The sequence below is a fragment of the Lathyrus oleraceus genome, chromosome 2 (assembly GCF_024323335.1).
Source record: "Lathyrus oleraceus cultivar Zhongwan6 chromosome 2, CAAS_Psat_ZW6_1.0, whole genome shotgun sequence".
NCBI classification, from domain to species: Eukaryota; Viridiplantae; Streptophyta; class Magnoliopsida; order Fabales; family Fabaceae; genus Lathyrus; species Lathyrus oleraceus.
Window position 1 is genome coordinate 76,069,893 of NC_066580.1, and position 22,129 is coordinate 76,092,021.

The window sequence follows — 22,129 nt, forward strand, 5'->3', positions numbered from 1 at the left end:
GATGACGAAGATTCGAGCAATGTGGCGTACGCCAATTATTCGAATAATCGAAAGATAGTGAGGCGTACGCCTCCTATCCTCTTTTCATCTAAAATATGGGATTAAAAGGATTTGGAATTTGTAGAAATATTTTGAAATATTATGATTTGAAGTTTAATCGGGTGACAAGAACTTGCGCAATATGGCGTACGCCAATTATTCAAGTACTTGAGAAATAGTGAAGCGTACGCTTCCTATCTCCTTTTCATCCCAAGTTGTATTTAAAAGAGAAAAAAATCTTTTGAAATTATATTTGATTTTGAAAAGTGATTTGAAATTGTGTTTAAGGATTTAATCGGATGACAAGAACTCGCGCAATATGGCGTACGCCAATTATTCGAGTACTTGAGAAATAGTGAAGCGTACGCTTCCTATCTCCTTTTCATCCCAAGTTTATGTTTAAGAGAAAATTCTTTTGAAATTGATTTGGTTTGGAAAATGGTTTGAGTTCATATAATGAAATGAATTTTGTTTTGTGTATTATTTCATCTACTCGATTAATCAATAATCAAGTAGGTTTCATTGTAAGGAAGCCCAAGAGTAAGCTATGTGAGGTTGATGGCGATGCGAAGAGCAATCGACTTACAAGGGTGTTTTTAAAAATGGGCTCGATTTTGAATCGAGAATTGTTGTTTGTGCTTTTTTGAAATTGGTTTTGAATCAAATGAACTTGGTTTGGAAATGAATTGAAATTGAAATATAATTGAAAAAGGTTTATGAAATGGTGATGTAAAAGGAAAACCTTTGATTATTATCAAAATTTACTTAAGTTGATTAATCGAATTAATTAAAACTAATTATCAAAATTATTTAATTATCTCAAATAATTAAGTTAATTAAGGTTAATTAATTAAAAAAACAATTAATCAAACAAAAATTCAACTAATAATATTTTTTATGAAAAAAAACAAATTAGTAACAACTTTGACTTAAAAATTGAATCGGTGACAAATTGGGTTTAGGAACCGGTTTATACATGACGACCATGGAATTAAAAGTCGTATGTGAGATCTAACCGCGGTGAAGTCATACAATTGATTTATAGACACTTTAGCAGCATAACGGTATTGAGTTATCGAATCCAGAGATGTAGGAAATATCTGAGTTAAAATGTAATAAGCTTAAACAGCAACAACTCAATGTATTACTCACAATAGCAACTAACCATGATTAAGACAAAACAATGTAATCCAACGATTCTGCAAATGAAACTATTACAGGGATTACTTCAATTTAATAATTCCGAAATCAAAACAATTTTCTCAACAAATACAATCCAACAATTTTAAAATTCAATTAAAGACCAAAACAGCCATAGTACCAAAGCAAATCGATTCCCAGAATGTCATTCTTTAAACCGTTTCTAGTGTAACAACATGTCAACACTGCCATTCATGTGGTTGAGTTTAACTCGTAAAGCAAAATCAAATCAGCATCATAGATCGATCATAAACCACTCATACATATTCACATATTATCACAGAATTTCCAGAAAAAAATGAGTGTGTAATGTCGACGGCAAGGTGTACATAATGCAAAGTCTAATAGAATAATCCAGAGTTTATAACAGAATCACTTAACACTGAGATGCTAGCTAAACATTCATGACAGAAAATTAATACACATACTATTTTCAAAATAGTCAACATAACACAATATGCAGATGCACCCAAAGCAACAATTTCACCATGTCAAAATGATAATTAAACAGTTAAAAAAAATAGAAAGAAAACCAACCAAAATCAACAGGGGCAAAACGCCGATGAACTTAATTACTGATATGCTTGTCTTGCTTATTACTGTTGAGGACTTCGGCGAGTAGCAAGGTGATGCGGTTCTGGCTCGGATTCAGGAAACTCTTACACTTAAGGATGTTGCTCGAAGTGGCTGAGGGTCTTGAGGGTTGTACGGTGGCTTTCGATGGGGAAGTTTGAGCGGAGGGTTGTTTGTAACGGCGGAGGTGGAGTGTTTTACGGAGGCGGCGGCGGTAGGGGTTCTGGCGGTTGAAGGAGTTTCGTGTGATGTTGAAAGCGATTGAAGCGGCGGATGGAGTTTTGAAGAAGTTGGTGAGATGAACGAAAGTTGATTGGTGAGCGGCGATTGAAGAGGATGGAAGGTTCGAAGAAGGTGGTGATGAGGGTTTTGAAAGGTTTTGTGACGGCGGTGGAGATCGCAGGTTTGGATGGCGATTCACGGTGAGGGTTTCGTGGGCGATGGGTTTGTGAATGTTAGGCGATGGTGAATGAAAGAAGATGGAGAGTTTGAGCGATGTGTTGAGCGGCGAATGGAAGGGCGGGTTGCTTTGTTGGTTTGGAGAGGTGGAAGGTAGTGGCGGCGGCTAGGTTTGTTTGATGGTTTTTTGTGAGAGAGATGAGTGAATCCGAGAGTGAGGTTTTCTGTGTGAGAGTTGAGAGAGTGAATGGAGTGTGAGCGTGAGATGTATGGTAGTGAGAGGGAGAGGGAATGGAGCGTGAGTGAGAGAGAGATTCTTTGGATTTTTCTGCTGAGTGTGAGAGACGTTGGAGAGTTTGTTAGGCTGTTAGTAGTGGAGAGTGAGTGTATTAGTAGTGGAGAGTGATGTATAAGATGGTACTGAGTGAATTTTTGTTTTTAGTGGATTGGATCCAATGTAAGAAAAAAATATATCCCCTAATTATTATTTATTTGAATAAAAATATAAAAACTTACTAATAATTAAATCTAAACTAACTACTATTTAAAAATTAACTAATAAAAAAACTAACTAAAATTTGAATATTTGACCAATTAAAAAAAAATAGGAATCGAGTAAAAAAGAAACTGGTCACACTAAAATTGCCAAGACAAAACATACTTATTAAAAATACAGTATTTCCTCAAATTTTGACGATTCAACCGATTTTTCTGTATTCTCAAATAAATTCATTTTGATTGACATTTTAGGTGTTTATTCATGATGCAAATGTATGTCATGCTATGCGTAGGATGCAAAAATGAAACTGAAACTAATTCTACTAAAAATTAAAAAAAATGCCCGGACAAAATTGGGGTACGACAGCTGCCCCTATTTAATTATCTTGAACTAGAAAGTAAGAATGACAATGGTCATCATACATTCGCGGTGGAAGGTAATTAAATACGAAAGGATCCAAATTTTGTCCTTTGGAATGCGATGGAGAGATGCAGATGAAAATGCAATGGATGCCAAGGTAGTAGGGGTAGAATGTCAAATCAATGCCAACCCTCGAGTCAACATTCAAGTCTTGCACAGGTTGTTATTATTGTAAAGACAAATGTGGGACTGGTTTTCTGACACCAAAAGGATGACAGTAGATTTAACTGCTATCACCAAAAGGATGATAGTTGACTCATCAACTTCAAAGATCACCGTCACCAAAAGGATGAAGGTAAGATTCAAAAACAAAACTTGTTATCACCAAAGGATGATAATAAGTCAAATAACTTCAATAATCACCATCACCAAAAGGATGAAGGTATAGTCACACAACAAACTTGTTATCACCAAAAGGATGATAATAAGTTGAAACTCAATGATCACCATCACCAAAAGGATGAAGGTAAGACACAAGATAAAACTTGTTACCACCAAAAGGATGATAATAAGTCAACAATCACCATCACCAAAAGGATGAAGGTATAATTAAAAGACAGAACTTGTTATCACCAAAAGGATGATAATAAGCAAACAACACAATTGATCACCATCACCAAAAGGATGATAGTAAGATCAAGACACAAACTTGTTATCACCAAAAGGATGATAATAAGCACACACGCAATTGATCACCATCACCAAAAGGATGAAGGTAAGATCAAGACACAAACTTGTTATCACCAAAAGGATGATAATAAGTCAACAATCACCATCACCAAAAGGATGAAGGGATAATTAAAAGACGAAACTTGTTACCACCAAAAGGATGATAATAAGTACACAACACAGTTGATCACCATCACCAAAAGGATGAAGGTAGGATCAAGACACAAACTTGTCATCACCAAAAGGATGATAATAAGTCAACAATCACCATCACCAAAAGGATGAAGGTAAGGTCAAACGATAAAACTTGTTACCACCAAAAGGATGATAATAAGCCGATACAAACTTAATGATCGCCATCACCAAAAGGATGAGGGTAAGATCAAAATAAAACCCGTTATCACCAAAAGGATGATAATGAGCACACAACGCAATTGATCACCATCACCAAAAGGATGAAGGTAAGATCAAGACCCAACTTGTTATCACCAAAAGGATGATAATAAGTCAACAATCACCATCACCAAAAGGATGAAGGTGTTGTCAAATGACAAAACTTGTTATCGCCAAAAGGACGATAATAAGTCAACACAACGCAATTGATCACCATCACCAAAAGGATGAAGGTAAGATCAAGACAAACTTGTTATCACCAAAAGGATGATAATAAGTCAACAATCACCATCACCAAAAGGATGAAGGTATAATTAAAAGACACAACTTGTTATCGCCAAAAGGACGATAATAAGTCACACAACGCAATTGATCACCATCACCAAAAGGATGAAGGTAAGATCAAGACAAACTTGTTATCACCAAAAGGATGATAATAAGTCAACAATCACCATCACCAAAAGGATGAAGGTATAATTAAAAGACACAACTTGTTATCGCCAAAAGGACGATAATAAGCACACACGCAATTTATCACCATCACCAAAAGGATGAAGGTAGGATCAAGACACAAACTCGTTATCACCAAAAGGATGATAATAAGTCAACAATTACCATCACCAAAAGGATGAAGGTATTGTCAAACGACAAAACTTGTTACCACCAAAAGGATGATAATAAGTCGATAGTCACCATCACCAAAAGGATGAAGGCACTACAACACAACAGAACTCGTTATCACCAAAAGGATGATAATGAATCCACAATCACCATCACCAAAAGGATGGAGGTGAGATCATAACTTCAAAACTTGTTACCACCAAAAGGATGATAATAAGTTATAATAACTTCAAATATTACTGACACCAAAAGGATGACAGTGGGTTGGATTTTTCAAATGTCACCATCACCAAAAGGATGATAGCCTAAACTGAACTCCATAGTCTCTATCACCAAAAGGATGATTTTAGATTGAACTGGACGTCATCACCAAAAGGATGATGGTTGAGCCAAAATGACAAGGATTGCTTATCACCATAAGGATTGCAGACACCAAAAGGATGACGGTAGGCTATAATAATTGCAGAGGTCACTATTCACCAAAAGGATGAAGGTTGGACCAAAACTCCAAGGATCTTCGACACCAAAAGGATGACAGTAAGATCACAAATGTCAAGGATTTACCATTACCAAAAGGATAACGATTATCGTAAACAGGATGATGATTAATATTATTCCTCAATGGACTTTCACCAAAAGGATGATAGTGAGAAAAAATATTTGGAAAAATAAGGCTACTGTCAATCTTCAGTAAACCTGATTTGCTGGGTAATGTTGGGAGATTGTTGGATGAGACTTGCTCGGGGTATTGACAACAAAAGGTTGCAGACCCAATATTCTCTGGGGAGATGTAGTTTCTGTCAACAAAAGGTTACAGGAAACGACTCGTTGAGGGATGCTCAACGTGAAACAAGGTAAGTGTTTGGAGAAACATTGTTTGACTTAGCTGAGGATAACATCTTGTCAACAAAAGGTTGAAGGATGTAGCCTTATGGGGGAACACCCGATAGTAGGGTAGGATCTTACTCAGAGAAAAACAATGACTCAACTGAGGGTTGGCCTAGATGCCTACGACTAAACCTTGGATTTTGATTTGTGATATGTACATGAATGATATGTATGCATTATGTATGAGGTGATGCATGTGATGCATGTGATGCATGTTTGAATGCAAAAACTGAATGGCTTGTTTGGGATTGGCCCCCCTTTCAAAGGCGATGTATTTATGAAACCAGTGCTGGTTTGTATTTGTTTTTATGCGGATGCCAGCAAGGTGGGCTTTGGCTTTTCTGGTAATTGTCAATGTGGATTGGACTGTTGATTGGTGGAAAGGACCTGACTTCCCGACACTCGGTAGTTGTTGATGTGATGAACACGCAATAGATGCGGATACTCTTGGTGCCCCAAGTTCGATCTCTTGCTGACATGTTGTGTATTTGTCTTTGAGAAGATCTCGATTTCTTCTTCTAAAGTGTCTGGCCAGCCTGTAACTGAGCATAGCGACGTGATCAACGCATGATGATTGTGCTTTTGACGTGCCCCAAGGATTCTTGTCAATATATGATGTTGCCCTGGTATGAACTTTTGACATTTTTGTTGTGAATTCAAGCAATTACTAGTGTCTGACGCAATCTGCTTGGTTGTCTTGAAGATATGAAGGGAATTTGCCCCTTGCAACTTGTCTTGCCCCTGATTGTAGGGTACTCAAAGGAATTCTCCTTGAAAGGGAACTTTAAGAGTGATTATTCCATGACATGGTCTGAGTTTGTTTCCTCAGCTTTTGAATCTTGCAATGGTCTGCCCCTGACTAGCCTTTGGGGAACTTGCCCCAGACGGACGGAGTACTAAAGTGTTTTTCCTCCCTGATCAACTGATGCTTGGAGATTTGTCTTATACTGACTACTTCTTAAGTCAATATGATCAAAATGACACCATGCCCCTGATTCATAGGGTGGTCTTGATTCGTGTCAGCACCAAGGATCCAGTGCTTCTTGAATTACCCCTTGTTGGAATTTCTTTGATGTCAAGTACTGACTGACAATTAAGAATTGTTATCCAAGAAATGGTGATGTTAATGCAACGATTATGCAAGTTTTGAAAAACAATCATTCATTTGGAGTGTTGTGGTAGTGTGTGACGAGTGGACCAAGAGTCCAAACGCGGTGCTGATTTAGCTAGCGTGTGAGTGATATAGTGAGAAGAGAATATTAGCAAATCTTTAGGAGTCAGTTTACTCAACCTTGTTATAGTATGCTTTCAGAACAAACCTTACTTCAATTAGGTCTTTTGAAGGTTGTAACGTGGCTTGGTTCATGGTTATTGAAACGAAAGGATATAAGGCTCAAATTTTGTTTTAACCCACCCCTTCTTCATGATGATCTCCAATCCTACGTTCAGTTAATTCGACCCACACTTTGCTTTTGTGATGTAAGGATGAAGATGGTGATTCAAGGTCTCTTGGAATGGCAGCCACCTTATTTCGTTTTTTGGATGTCGGTGACCCTTTGATTTTGGTATGGTGGTCACTGAATCTTGTTTTGTTTTGTTGGAGACTTTCATTGTCTCTTTCGATTTTTGTTTTGATCCCTAACTTTTGCATGGACTGCTTGTTGAAGCTTTGATCCATCGGGATTGCCCCTGTTTTTGCCTAAGTCACTTTTTAGGGTGTTGGACTTAGCAGGCTCTTTCTTTGACTTTTTTTTTGAAATTGTGACTGCCAAGTCATTGTTCATTAAAGAACAACCGACATACAATTTGGATTTGTATGGTTCCTTCGACACTTCAGGATGTGTGTGAAGAATATCGTGTGGTTGATCCTCGCATGGGATATTTCATCTTGTAATTTGAATGTGTAATCAGATTAACTGAACACTACCCTGCCCCAGGTTAAACGTAAGGGTTTTTTAGATCTGAAAGAAACTCCTACTTCTAGGCTCGAAGTGGTTGACTAGGGATTAACTCCTTATCTCTCCAGTGTTTGGGGATTTGAAACAATGCCTGTACATCATCAGCAGGGTTTTATCCGAAAGCATTCAATCAACAAATTATGAGTATTTTGTTTTCGTCATCCTCCTTCCAACATTTACTAACAACAGTGTTAAAGAAGATGAAGTGGAAAAGTATGTGTTTGTGATTTGCATATGTGATAGATGAGTGAATATGAAAGATTGATTCAAAGCATGCATAATCATCCCATTAATAAGACCAAATACAAATAACAATGTTTAAAGCATACAGTACTTAAACAAACAAGATCAAATTACAAGAATGCAAAATGGTAAAAATGGCATAATGATTGCCTTCATTCAAAGCAACAGACTTCATCTCTTGATTCTTCATCAGAATTTGCTCTGTTTGTTCAGGCCGGTGGGAAGCTTTATCTTCGAGCTTCACTCGACTCTGCATGCGCTGGCATGGGATTTGTTGCGACATTTGGCCTCACTGGAGTGAATGTAAGTGCCTTACCATCAATTAGGTCCTGGACCTTGTGCTTGAAAGCCTTACAGTTCTCTATCGTGTGCCCTGGGACACCCATGTGATACTCACAGTGAGCATTGGCATCGTAGCCTGGAGGATATGGCGGAGTTGCAGGTGTTATCTCCTTCAGAACAACCGATCCATCCTTTAGCAGGTAGGGGAGGATCTTGCTATACGATACTGGCAAAGGATCAAAATGTCTTTCTGGCCTCCTTGCCCTCTGTTGGTTAGGGGGACGTGGTTGTGGAGCACGTTGATGTTGATTCTGATGCTGATAAGCTGTTTGTTGATAAGGCTGTTGATATTGTTGTTGATGGGGTTGCTGATATGGAGGTTGATATGGTGTCGGGACGACAGCGGCAACCTGATCATAAGGCATAGGAGCATACGGGCGTGCCCTATATCCTCCTCCTCCCATTACAGCATTGGTTTGCCCTTCTGGCTTCTTTGGGAGATTGGGATATGGTTTCTTCATCCCACTTGAAGCATTAGCAGCACAAGGTAGTTTTCCCTTCTTGATTTGGCTTTCAATTCGTTCTCCCACGGAGACAACCTCAGCAAAAGTTGGGAAGCTGGATCCTACCATTTTCTCCATGTACTGGGTATGTAGAGTTCCCATAAACATGTCAATTAGCTCTTTGTCAAGGAGAGGAGGTTGGACACGAGCTGCTAGCTCTCTCCACCGCTGTGCGTATTCCTTGAATGACTCATTGTTGCGTTGAGTCATGTCTTGCAGCTGGGTGCGGTTGGGTGCTAGATCAGTATTGTATTGATAATTCTTGAGGAAGGCTTCAGCAAGGTCTCTCCATGACTGGACCTGACCTCTCTCTAGTTGCATGTACCACTCCAAGGATGCCCCACTGAGACTATCTTGGAAGTAATGAATCAGGAGTTGATCATTACTGATGTGGGCAGCCATTTTGCGACAGTAGGCTCTGAGGTGAGTTCTCGGGCAGCTGATCCCTTTGTACTTGTCAAAGTCAGGGACTTTGAATTTATGCGGAATCACGAGGCCTGGCACCAAGCACATATCAACAGCGTCCAAACCGGGAGTAGTGTGAACCTCCAAGGACTTGAATTTCTCTTCCAGAGCATGGAGTCTCTCAACAGCTGGGTCTGGGAGACCTCCAACATCAGGTTTGACGGGTTGTGGCATGAAGAAGGCGTCATACGGATCTTCATCACCCATCATGGATCCATGGTGAGCAGATGTAGTAGAGTGCTCATGGGGGTTCATGTTGTCCATGGGAACAGGAATGGGGATCGGTCCTCCTCTAGGCTGATTAGGGTTACCATCAAGGTCAATCACTCCAGGGATACTGAGCGATGGTGATCCAAATTCGGCAGCAACTTTCCTGGCTTCAGCGTTAGTCTCCGCATCCTTTTCCTTCTGGGCCAAGAGTAGCATAGTTTCCAGCAAGCGATCCATCTTTGCCTGCATGGAGTCAATGTCGGTCCTCATTGAAACTTGGTTGGCTTCAAGCTGTTCGAGTGTCATCTTGTAGTTGCGGCGTGTCTCGTACCGGTGTCGAGTAGTCAGCGTTTACTGGACAAGGGGAGAATATGGTGTAAGTTTTTGTTCCTGGATAATGATATGCAATGCATGCTGATGATATGCAAATGCATGAAATTTTGCCATGATTTTTCGCAAAGGAATACCAACACTGAAGATCATTCACACGTCGGGTACATCAGGATAACAGGAAGAAGTATAGGTTTCTCTGATTACTAGAAATTTCCAAGGGTAGGTTCTAAAGTTATGTTTTCAAGGAAGGAACTTAGACTCACGGATCAAGTTCAAAACTTCCTCGCAATGGTGGGCTGGCCACATCGTGATGGGAATTCTGAAATGATCTAATCTAAGTGGGATTCTCGTATTGTACGAACAGGGTGTAGACCCTTCGGTTCAATACTACGCAATTGCCAGTTATGAAAACAAAACTTGGGTTTAAGGCGAGGTTCCTAGAGTCACGGACCATGTTTAGAACCTCCCCCACAATGATGGGCTAGCCATATTATGATGGAAACTCCAAACAGATCTACTCTAGGTGGAGTTTTCGTATCGTCCCAATGAGGTGTACACCCCCCAGTTCAATACTACACAACTCCGGGTTCTAAGTTTTTTCTCGAAGCTCGGGTATGGAGCTTATCTCACAACATACAAAGTCCCATATCAAAGTATCAAGACATACAATACAACACAAGTAATCAGAATAAAATACAGAGAGATAAACATGGAAATACAGAATATCTTCCAACAGTCATAGCAAAATCAGACTAAGTTAGGCTAGACTCTCTCTTGCTTGGAGCAGGGTCCCCAGCAGAGTCGCCAGTCTGTCGCACCTCGAAAAATGATGATGCGATCCCTCGCGATGGAACGCAGAAAAATGTTGTTCGAAACAGAGTCGCCACCGAACTTTATTTATTCCAATGAAGGAATAGGAAAATATCGAGAAAACCTTTAGAAAAATAAGAACAATGGTCATCGCAACCATATTCGGGTTCGGGAGTCGATTACGCAAGGGGAAGGTATTAGCACCCCTTACGTCCGTTGTACTCAACGGGAACCTCTTAGTCTGATTTTGCTATTTGACTGTTAATTGACTGTTAATTGCTTGCTTCGAGTGATTAGAATTGATGATAGATATGGATGAAGACCTCAGGAGGGGGAAATGGGAGGTTTTTTATTAGTGTGCTCGCGAAGATACAGCAATCTCCTGCCTACGTATCCTTATGGTGCAATAAGGAAATCAGAGCATTCGTAGTTCGGGCTACTACGAATATTTGGTGTGTTTGGTTTTGATGAACGACTGTGTAGGTCGGCGTTCTAACGGCTAAACGCTGGCGTTGTCTACTCTCGGGGGAGGCTCTAGCACTGGTTTGTTGTGCGCATTAGAAAGGATTGACAGTGTTCTTTTGAAAGGGTTTTGGTCACGCGGGGGTGACAAGTTGATTTGATGTGTTTGGGTGTGATTGGTTTCGATCGCTCGGGGGCGAGAAGTTAGTTTGATTTGTTTTGAGATGTTTTTGGAGAACGACGAAAGGTTGAGCAATGTGGTGTACACCAATCGTCCAATTCTTTCGAGGAGTAATAAGGCGTTCGCCTTCTAGTCCCTTTTCGTTCGAATTATTTATCGAAAGTTTGTTTGCGGATGTTGAATATGCACGGTAGTGAGGCGTACGCCCCCTACTTGCTTATTCAAAGGATAATGAGGCGTACGCCACTTATTCCCTTATCCAAGTTTATTTAGCGTGTTTTAGTCGGAAGTCGATAATTTGTGCAATATGGCGTTCGCCAATTATTCAAATAATCGAGAGATGGCAAGGCGTACGCCTCTCATCTTTTATCATCCGAAGTTTAAATTGTAAAAGATATATTTGTATGTTGGATTGGTAGGTTTGGATTTGAAGATGATTTGAGTTTATTTGATTGTGGTTTTGAATTGATGACGAAGATTCGAGCAATGTGGCGTACGCCAATTATTCGAATAATCGAAAGATAGTGAGGCGTACGCCTCCTATCCTCTTTTCATCTAAAATATGGGATTAAAAGGATTTGGAATTTGTAGAAATATTTTGAAATATTATGATTTGAAGTTTAATCGGGTGACAAGAACTTGCGCAATATGGCGTACGCCAATTATTCAAGTACTTGAGAAATAGTGAAGCGTACGCTTCCTATCTCCTTTTCATCCCAAGTTGTATTTAAAAGAGAAAAAAATCTTTTGAAATTATATTTGATTTTGAAAAGTGATTTGAAATTGTGTTTAAGGATTTAATCGGATGACAAGAACTCGCGCAATATGGCGTACGCCAATTATTCGAGTACTTGAGAAATAGTGAAGCGTACGCTTCCTATCTCCTTTTCATCCCAAGTTTATGTTTAAGAGAAAATTCTTTTGAAATTGATTTGGTTTGGAAAATGGTTTGAGTTCATATAATGAAATGAATTTTGTTTTGTGTATTATTTCATCTACTCGATTAATCAATAATCAAGTAGGTTTCATTGTAAGGAAGCCCAAGAGTAAGCTATGTGAGGTTGATGGCGATGCGAAGAGCAATCGACTTACAAGGGTGTTTTTAAAAATGGGCTCGATTTTGAATCGAGAATTGTTGTTTGTGCTTTTTTGAAATTGGTTTTGAATCAAATGAACTTGGTTTGGAAATGAATTGAAATTGAAATATAATTGAAAAAGGTTTATGAAATGGTGATGTAAAAGGAAAACCTTTGATTATTATCAAAATTTACTTAAGTTGATTAATCGAATTAATTAAAACTAATTATCAAAATTATTTAATTATCTCAAATAATTAAGTTAATTAAGGTTAATTAATTAAAAAAACAATTAATCAAACAAAAATTCAACTAATAATATTTTTTATGAAAAAAAACAAATTAGTAACAACTTTGACTTAAAAATTGAATCGGTGACAAATTGGGTTTAGGAACCGGTTTATACATGACGACCATGGAATTAAAAGTCGTATGTGAGATCTAACTGCGGTGAAGTCATACAATTGATTTATAGACACTTTAGCAGCATAACGGTATTGAGTTATCGAATCCAGAGATGTAGGAAATATCTGAGTTAAAATGTAATAAGCTTAAACAGCAACAACTCAATGTATTACTCACAATAGCAACTAACCATGATTAAGACAAAACAATGTAATCCAACGATTCTGCAAATGAAACTATTACAGGGATTACTTCAATTTAATAATTCCGAAATCAAAACAATTTTCTCAACAAATACAATCCAACAATTTTAAAATTCAATTAAAGACCAAAACAGCCATAGTACCAAAGCAAATCGATTCCCAGAATGTCATTCTTTAAACCGTTTCTAGTGTAACAACATGTCAACACTGCCATTCATGTGGTTGAGTTTAACTCGTAAAGCAAAATCAAATCAGCATCATAGATCGATCATAAACCACTCATACATATTCACATATTATCACAGAATTTCCAGAAAAAAATGAGTGTGTAATGTCGACGGCAAGGTGTACATAATGCAAAGTCTAATAGAATAATCCAGAGTTTATAACAGAATCACTTAACACTGAGATGCTAGCTAAACATTCATGACAGAAAATTAATACACATACTATTTTCAAAATAGTCAACATAACACAATATGCAGATGCACCCAAAGCAACAATTTCACCATGTCAAAATGATAATTAAACAGTTAAAAAAAATAGAAAGAAAACCAACCAAAATCAACAGGGGCAAAACGCCGATGAACTTAATTACTGATATGCTTGTCTTGCTTATTACTGTTGAGGACTTCGGCGAGTAGCAAGGTGATGCGGTTCTGGCTCGGATTCAGGAAACTCTTACACTTAAGGATGTTGCTCGAAGTGGCTGAGGGTCTTGAGGGTTGTACGGTGGCTTTCGATGGGGAAGTTTGAGCGGAGGGTTGTTTGTAACGGCGGAGGTGGAGTGTTTTACGGAGGCGGCGGCGGTAGGGGTTCTGGCGGTTGAAGGAGTTTCGTGTGATGTTGAAAGCGATTGAAGCGGCGGATGGAGTTTTGAAGAAGTTGGTGAGATGAACGAAAGTTGATTGGTGAGCGGCGATTGAAGAGGATGGAAGGTTCGAAGAAGGTGGTGATGAGGGTTTTGAAAGGTTTTGTGACGGCGGTGGAGATCGCAGGTTTGGATGGCGATTCACGGTGAGGGTTTCGTGGGCGATGGGTTTGTGAATGTTAGGCGATGGTGAATGAAAGAAGATGGAGAGTTTGAGCGATGTGTTGAGCGGCGAATGGAAGGGCGGGTTGCTTTGTTGGTTTGGAGAGGTGGAAGGTAGTGGCGGCGGCTAGGTTTGTTTGATGGTTTTTTGTGAGAGAGATGAGTGAATCCGAGAGTGAGGTTTTCTGTGTGAGAGTTGAGAGAGTGAATGGAGTGTGAGCGTGAGATGTATGGTAGTGAGAGGGAGAGGGAATGGAGCGTGAGTGAGAGAGAGATTCTTTGGATTTTTCTGCTGAGTGTGAGAGACGTTGGAGAGTTTGTTAGGCTGTTAGTAGTGGAGAGTGAGTGTATTAGTAGTGGAGAGTGATGTATAAGATGGTACTGAGTGAATTTTTGTTTTTAGTGGATTGGATCCAATGTAAGAAAAAAATATATCCCCTAATTATTATTTATTTGAATAAAAATATAAAAACTTACTAATAATTAAATCTAAACTAACTACTATTTAAAAATTAACTAATAAAAAAACTAACTAAAATTTGAATATTTGACCAATTAAAAAAAAATAGGAATCGAGTAAAAAAGAAACTGGTCACACTAAAATTGCCAAGACAAAACATACTTATTAAAAATACAGTATTTCCTCAAATTTTGACGATTCAACCGATTTTTCTGTATTCTCAAATAAATTCATTTTGATTGACATTTTAGGTGTTTATTCATGATGCAAATGTATGTCATGCTATGCGTAGGATGCAAAAATGAAACTGAAACTAATTCTACTAAAAATTAAAAAAAATGCCCGGACAAAATTGGGGTACGACACACTTGGTTTGTTAGTTTTGTAGATTCTAGTGCATGCGAGGAAAAGCTACCGAGGAGAAATTTCAATTCGATCCCGAAATTGAAAGAACACTTCGAAAGCTCAATAACAAAACACGAAGAAGAAGGAAACTAGCCGAAGAGAGGAACCGGAGAGAGGAAGCATCTACTTCTTCACTTGTTCAAATAGAAGAAGTGGTTGTAGAGGCTTGTGAAGGAAATATGGCGGATGACACTCCGACCGAAATATCCGCTAATAGTCCAAGAAGGAATGCTCAATTTGCCCGTGGAGGAAGGAATACGGAGATGAAGACCGGAATCCTCCAACTTCTTTATGCAAATCCGTTCACCGGAATGGACCACGAAGATCCGTATACCCATCTCATCAAATTCTATGAGATTGCGGGTTCTACGAGAATTGATGAAATGGGTGAAGAAGCATTATTCAAGAGGATGTTCCCACACTCCTTAGTGGGAAAGGCAAAAGAGTGGTACCTTGATCAAGCACCACGAGTGATGACGGATTGGAATTTGCTAGAAGAAAAGTTTTTAGAAAGCTATTTCTCTCAATCCCGATTCATGGAAGCCAAAACGGCAATTGCGTTATTCACTCAAGGAAGGAACGAGTCTCTAAATGAGGCTTGGGAAAGATTCAAGTCAATGTTGAGAAAATGCAAAGGCCATGGTTTGATGAGCTCACTCAAATCCATATTTTTCTAAATGGGCTCCAATCAACTCACAAGACACTTTTGGATGCTACCACGGGTGGCTCTCTTATGTCAAAGAATGCGGAAGAAGCAAAAGTCATTATTGACCGGATGACACTCAATGATCGTCAAAGTCAACATGACCGTAGTCCTTCACAACGTAAACCGGGAGTTCTTGAGTTAAATATCAATGATGCCATTCTTGCTCAAAACAAGCTACTTTCTTAACAAGTGGAGTTTCTCACTCAACAAATGGCCAAGCTTCCACAACAAATGAAGGAAATTCAAGGGTCTCAAGTTCGACATCAAGTAGCATGTTGCAAATTATGTCAAGGAGATCATTCAACCGGTTTTTGACCTCCACTAGAAGAAGTGGAATATATGAACAATCAAAATCAAAGCTATCAAATACAACCTCCTAACAACTCATATCCAAGAAATAATCAAGGTTATCAACCATCAAGGTTCAATAACCAAAATTTTCAGCAACAAAGTCCTTATCAACACCCAAACTCTCAAGAACAACAACCGCACGGAGGAAATTCCAAGCTAGAGGACACTCTTCAACAATTCATGCAAGCCTCCATGGCAAATCAGAAGAGCAACGAGGCGGCAATTAAGAATTTGGAAAATCAAGTAGGCCAACTTGCGAAGCAATTGTCGGAACAAAACGCGGGATCTTCATTTTCCGCTAACACTCAAACCAATCCAAAGGAGCATTGTAAAGCAATTGTCACGAGAAGTGGTAAAGAGTTGACAAGTGGAAAAGTGAGGAAATTACAGTAGAGAATGATATGGATGTTGTACTGGAAAATAAGGACGTGGCTTGTGGAAAGGAGAAAGTGGCAGAAACTCTTCAGTTCGCACCGCGATCTCCCTTCGCGCCGCGAAAAGAGCAGGATCAGCAAATGACAACAGAGCAGGAGGGCGAGGTAGAAAGGAAGAAGGAAGCCGAGCCAAGAAAGAAGAAGAAAGGATACAAAGGTGTGAGTGTCATTCCAACTCAACATCTACCTTATCTGCATGCACCATCAAAGAAGGACAATGCTAGACATTATGCACGGTTCATGGACATATTCAAACAACTTCAAATCAATATTCCATTTGCCGGTGCATTAGAGAAAATGCTACGGTATGCAAAGTTCATGAAGGATATTCTCACAAAGAAAAGGAGACATGTGGAAGACGAGACCATCTTTCTTGATGCACGTTGTAGTGCCATCATCCAAAAAACTCTTCCAAGGAAGGAATCCGATCCGGGCCGAGTCGTTTTACCGGTAACCATTGGAGGCACCTACATTGGTAATGGTTTGATTGACTTGGGATCTAGCATCAATTTAATCCCCCTATCCATTGTTAAAAGATTGGGAAATGTTGAGATCAAATCTACAAGGATGACTTTACAACTAGCCGATAAATCTACCACTTCACCATATGGAGTTGCTCAAGATATGCTAGTAAAGGTAGACAAATTCTTATTTCCGGTAGATTTTGTGATAGTGGAGATGGATGAGGATCGTGATGTTCCTCTAATTCTTGGAAGACCATTCATGAAAACAGCCCGGATGATGATTGACATTGATGATGGACTGATGAAAGTGAGAGTGCAAGATGAAGAGGTGACCTTCAATATTTTTGAAGCCATGAAGCATCCTAATGACAAGCATGATTCTTTCCGAATCGATGCAACCGAAGAGGAAATAGTGGAGGTCGCAAACCAAGTTCATATTTCTAATCCTCTAGAAAGATCTCTTATCGGAGCCTACAATGTGTTGACCAAAAATGAAGAAAAAGAGATTGAAGCAATGTTTCATGAATTAGAATCTTGTGGGGAGCTTGCTTATCATGAAGAAACAAATGAAGACTTGGATGTGACAAAGAAAATGGAAGAACCAAAACTGGAGTTGAAAATGCTACCTTCACACTTGAAGTATGTGTTCCTTGGTGATGATGGTACTAAACCGGTGATCATTAGCAACGCCTTGTCCATAAAAGAGGAACACAAATTGATACAAGTGCTGAAAAAGAATGAGGGTGCAATAGGGTGGGTGTTACCCGACTTGAAGGGTATTAGTCTGGCCTATTGTATGCATAAGATCATGATGGAAGAAAATTTCAAACACGTTGCACAACCTCAAAGGCGTCTAAATCCATCAATGAAAGAAGTAGTTCAGAAAGAAGTTGTCAAACTCTTGGAAGCCGAAATGATTTATCCTATCTCCGATAGTGAATGGGTGAGTCCGGTGCAAGTAGTTCCAAAAAAAGGTGGCATGACGGTTATCAAAAATGATAAAAATGAGTTGATTCCAACAAGAACGGTAACCGGGTGGAGGATGTGTATTGACTATAGAAGGCTAAACCAAGCTACAAGGAAAGATCACTTCCCACTACCTTTCATGGACCAAATGTTGGAAAGGTTAGCCGGAAAAAATTTCTATTGTTTCTTGGATGGTTATTCGGGGTACAACCAAATTTCGGTCAATCAGGCGGATCATGAGAAGACGGCTTTTACATGTCCTTTTGGCATCTTTGCTTACCGAAGAATGCCTTTTGGGTTATGTAATGCACTGACAACATTTCAACGGTGTATGCAAGCGATATTCTCGGATTTAATAGAAGAATGCATTGAGGTGTTCATGGATGATTTCTCCATATATGGATCGTCTTTTGATTTGTGCTTAAAACATCTTGATGTGGTTTTGGGAAGATGCGTGAAGACCAACTTAGTACTCAATTGGGAAAAATGCAACTTTATGGTCACCGAAGGTGTTGTACTCGGTCACAAGATCTCCTCCGAAGGGTTAGAAGTTGACAAAGCAAAGGTGGAAGTCATTGAGAAATTACCACCTCCAACAAATATAAAAGGAATAAGGAGCTTTCTCGGACATGCCGGTTTCTACCGGAGATTCATCAAAGATTTTTCAAAGATAGCAAAGCCATTGAGTAATTTGCTCTACAAAGGTACGCACTTTCTTTCGATGAGTCGTGTCTAAAAGCTTTCCTTGATTTGAAAGAAAAGTTAGTCACCGCACCCATAATCGTTGCACCAAATTGGACACTTGATTTTGAACTTATGTGTGATGCAAGCGATTATGCGGTTGGTGCGGTGTTGGGTCAAAGAAGAGATAAATTTTTTCATGCTATCCACTATGCTAGTAAAGTGTTAAATGAGGCGCAAGTCAATTATGCGACAACCGAAAAAGAATTACTAGCTATTGTGTACGCATTGGAAAAGTTTAGAGCTTACTTGATAGGGTCTAAAGTTGTAGTCTACACCGACCATTCGGCGATTAAATATTTGTTAACCAAGCCGGATTCCAAACAAAGATAAAATTCGTTGGATTCTCTTATTGCAAGAGTTTGATTTGGAAATCCGGGATAAAAAAGGTTCCGAAAACTTTGTGGCGGATCATTTGTCTCGTTTGGTTAATGTGGACATTACAAACAAAGAAGAGGAAGTAAGAGAAGAATTTCCGGATGAAAAACTGTATGCGATTCAAGTGAGGCCTTGGTTTGCTGATTTTGCTAATTACAAGGCAACCGGTTTAACACCGGAAGACCTCACTAGTAATCAAAGAAGGAAACTCTTGGCGGATGAAAAATATTATGTGTGGGATAATCCATATTTGTTTAAAGTGGGTGTAGACAATATTTTGAGAAGGTGTGTAACAATTGAGGAGTCAAAAGACATCCTTTGGCATTGTCACAACTCTCCGTATGGAGGTCACTATAGCGGTTTGAGAACATCCACTAAAGTGCTCCAATCGGGCTTTTATTGGCCATCTTTATTTAAAGATGCATATGAACACACAAAGAGTTGTGATACATGCCAACGGAGTGGAGGAATAGGCAAACAGGATGAAATGCCTCTAACCAACATGCTAGAAGTAGAAGTTTTTGATTGTTGGGATATTGATTTCGTTGGCCCATTCCCCTCTTCCTTCTCAAATGAGTATATCCTAGTGGCCGTTGACTTTGTTTCGAAGTGGATGGAAGCAATTGCTTCACCTAAGGCCGATGCCAAAACAGTGATTAAATTTTTAAAGAAAAACATATTCTCACGTTTTGGTGTGCCTAGGGTGTTGATAAGTGATGGAGGATCACACTTTTGCAATACACCTTTAGAAAAAGTTTTACAACATTATGGAGTAAAGCACAAGGTGACCACTCCCTACCATCCACAAGAGAATGGTCAGACGGAGGTTTCTAACCGGGAAGTCAAGCGGATCCTTGAAAAAACAGTCTCGAATTCAAGAAAAGATTGGTCTTTAAAACTGGATGAAGCTTTGTGGGCGTATCGTACCGCCTACAAAGCACCTATTGGTCTAACTCCATTTCAAATGGTGTATGGGAAGACTTGTCATCTTCCGGTGGAAATGGAGCATAGAGCATTATGGACTCTCAAATTCTTGAACTTTGACTCCACTTTAGCTGGAGAAAGAAGAAAAGGACAGCTCCATGAATTGGAGGAATCAAGGAACAACGCTTACCATTCGAATAAACTTTACAAGGAAAAGGTAAAAGCATACCATGATGGAAAGGTCCGTCATAAAGAGTTTCAAGTTGGACAAATGGTACTGCTTTTCAACTCAAGGTTGAAGTTGTTCCCTGGTAAGCTGAAGTCAAAATGGTTAGGACCATTTGTTGTCAAGGAGGTGCGCAACAATGGGGCCATTGTGGTTGAGGATCCAAAGTCACAGGAGAGCTGGACTGTAAATGGACAAAGACTCAAAGTCTACCATAGTGGCGAAGTGAATCGGGATGTTTGTGTCATTTCCCTAACCGGACCGAGCTAATCATTGAACCGTCGAGCTCAAAACGACGTTAAACAAAGCGCTTGTTAGGAGGCAACCCAACGTTGAAAGTCTGCATTTTAAATTTTGTCAATTCTGATTGTTATGATATTCTGTTGTGTCATTTTTTGTGAAACTTGAGTTCTGTCCACTGCAAATAAAATTTTTCAGAAATTCCTTCAGTTCGCCCCGCGATCAGCTTTCGCCCCGCGAACTGAATGGAAAACTTCAGTTCGCGCCGCGGACAAAGTTCGCCCAGCGAACTGAGCGTGGCAGAACCACTTAAGTTCTGTTTAGGTTATTTTCAGTTCACTCTTATTTTCACAAACTGAAACTTTTCTTCAACAACCCCACTGCCCCACTTCCAAAACTCAATTTTTTTTCCTTTCCATCTCCCAAATCCCAACTTGTTAACAAAGAACCAAGTCAATTTCAACAAGGTATGTGTGTTCTCTTCCCGTTCCTTTTTGGTTTCTCACTTAGGTAAGAATAGGGTGTTGCAAATATGGGAATTTGATTTTAGAGATAACCTTGCATGTCTAAAGTGGACTCAAATTAGGATTAGGTTAGGGATTGTGATTATGACTGTTGGTAGGTGCAAGCCTTAGGAACCCTAGAAGGCACCTGGAATTTTCCTGGTTCGCAGGGTTCGCGCCGCGAACTGGGAAATTCCAGTCTCATGTTTTATGCTTTTGAATGCTAACTCCTCTTATGGTTTGTTGTGTGGTTGTTCTGATTTTTATTGCAGATGTCAAAAAGAACAAAAACCATGTATTTCGGTCCTTCTCGTTCCTTGCGACGGTTCACAAGCGATGAGCATGAAGAAAGATTTGACAAATTAATCAAACGAACCATTTAACCGGAGAGATTCATCCGCTTATCGCCGGGTGGAACTTATCGGAACTTGGTATCAAATTTTGAGAGAAGAAGATGGAGCAAGCTTTGTGAACCAGAGCCAACAATAAATTACGACATTGTGCGAGAGTTTTATGCTAATGCTCTGCATCTTGAAGAGGGAATAACTTTCCATTATCAGACAAGAGTGAGAGGCAAGATTATTTCTTTCAGTAGAGATGCAATTAACACGTATCTAGGTAATCCTTTCACCTTGGCGGAGAATGAGCGGTGCGAGTATCGTGCCAAAGAATTGGCCAACGATTGGGACCTTCAAACGGTGAGCGCTACCTTATGCCTTGAAGGAAGGACGTATGACTTAAATGATCAAGGATTCCCAAAGTCATGGAAGAGAGAAAGTTTGAATCTGGAGGCAAGGGCATTTTTGGTGCTGCTTTTGAATAATATCCGGCTAAGGAGCCACAACACCACTATTCCTTTGGATGTAGGATGCTTATTGTATTACATCATGATTGGCAAATCTGTTGATGTGGCATCCATTATTGCGGGGGAAATGCGCAAAGTGGCTACGAGTGGAACGAAGTTCAGTGGTAAAGCGGGTGTTCTTGCATATCCGGGGCTAATTATGGGACTTTGCCGAAGGGCGAATGTTCCCATTTCGGATGAGGTACATTTGTCTATCACTAGTGTTATTAATGATGCTTATCTGAACAGGTTCTGCCAGACCCAGATGGACAGAGCCGAAGGAGCTGGGACTTCGTCCTCTAGACCCCGAGCCCGCACTACTCCAGCATTCGATCAGATGGCGTTTGCTAATTATTGTTGTGAGAGCTTTGAGGCCTCTAGGAGGTCTCAATCATTCATCTTTGATGTTATGCAGCAACAATTTCAGAACACTTTCCTTGCACCTTAAGCCCACACATTCCCTTCCCAAGCGGAATATGTTGCTTATGCTAATTGGCCTGAGGGCAGGCCAGCTTTTATGGGGGGTGCAGGAGGTGGTGCGACCCATGACGATGAGATGGAG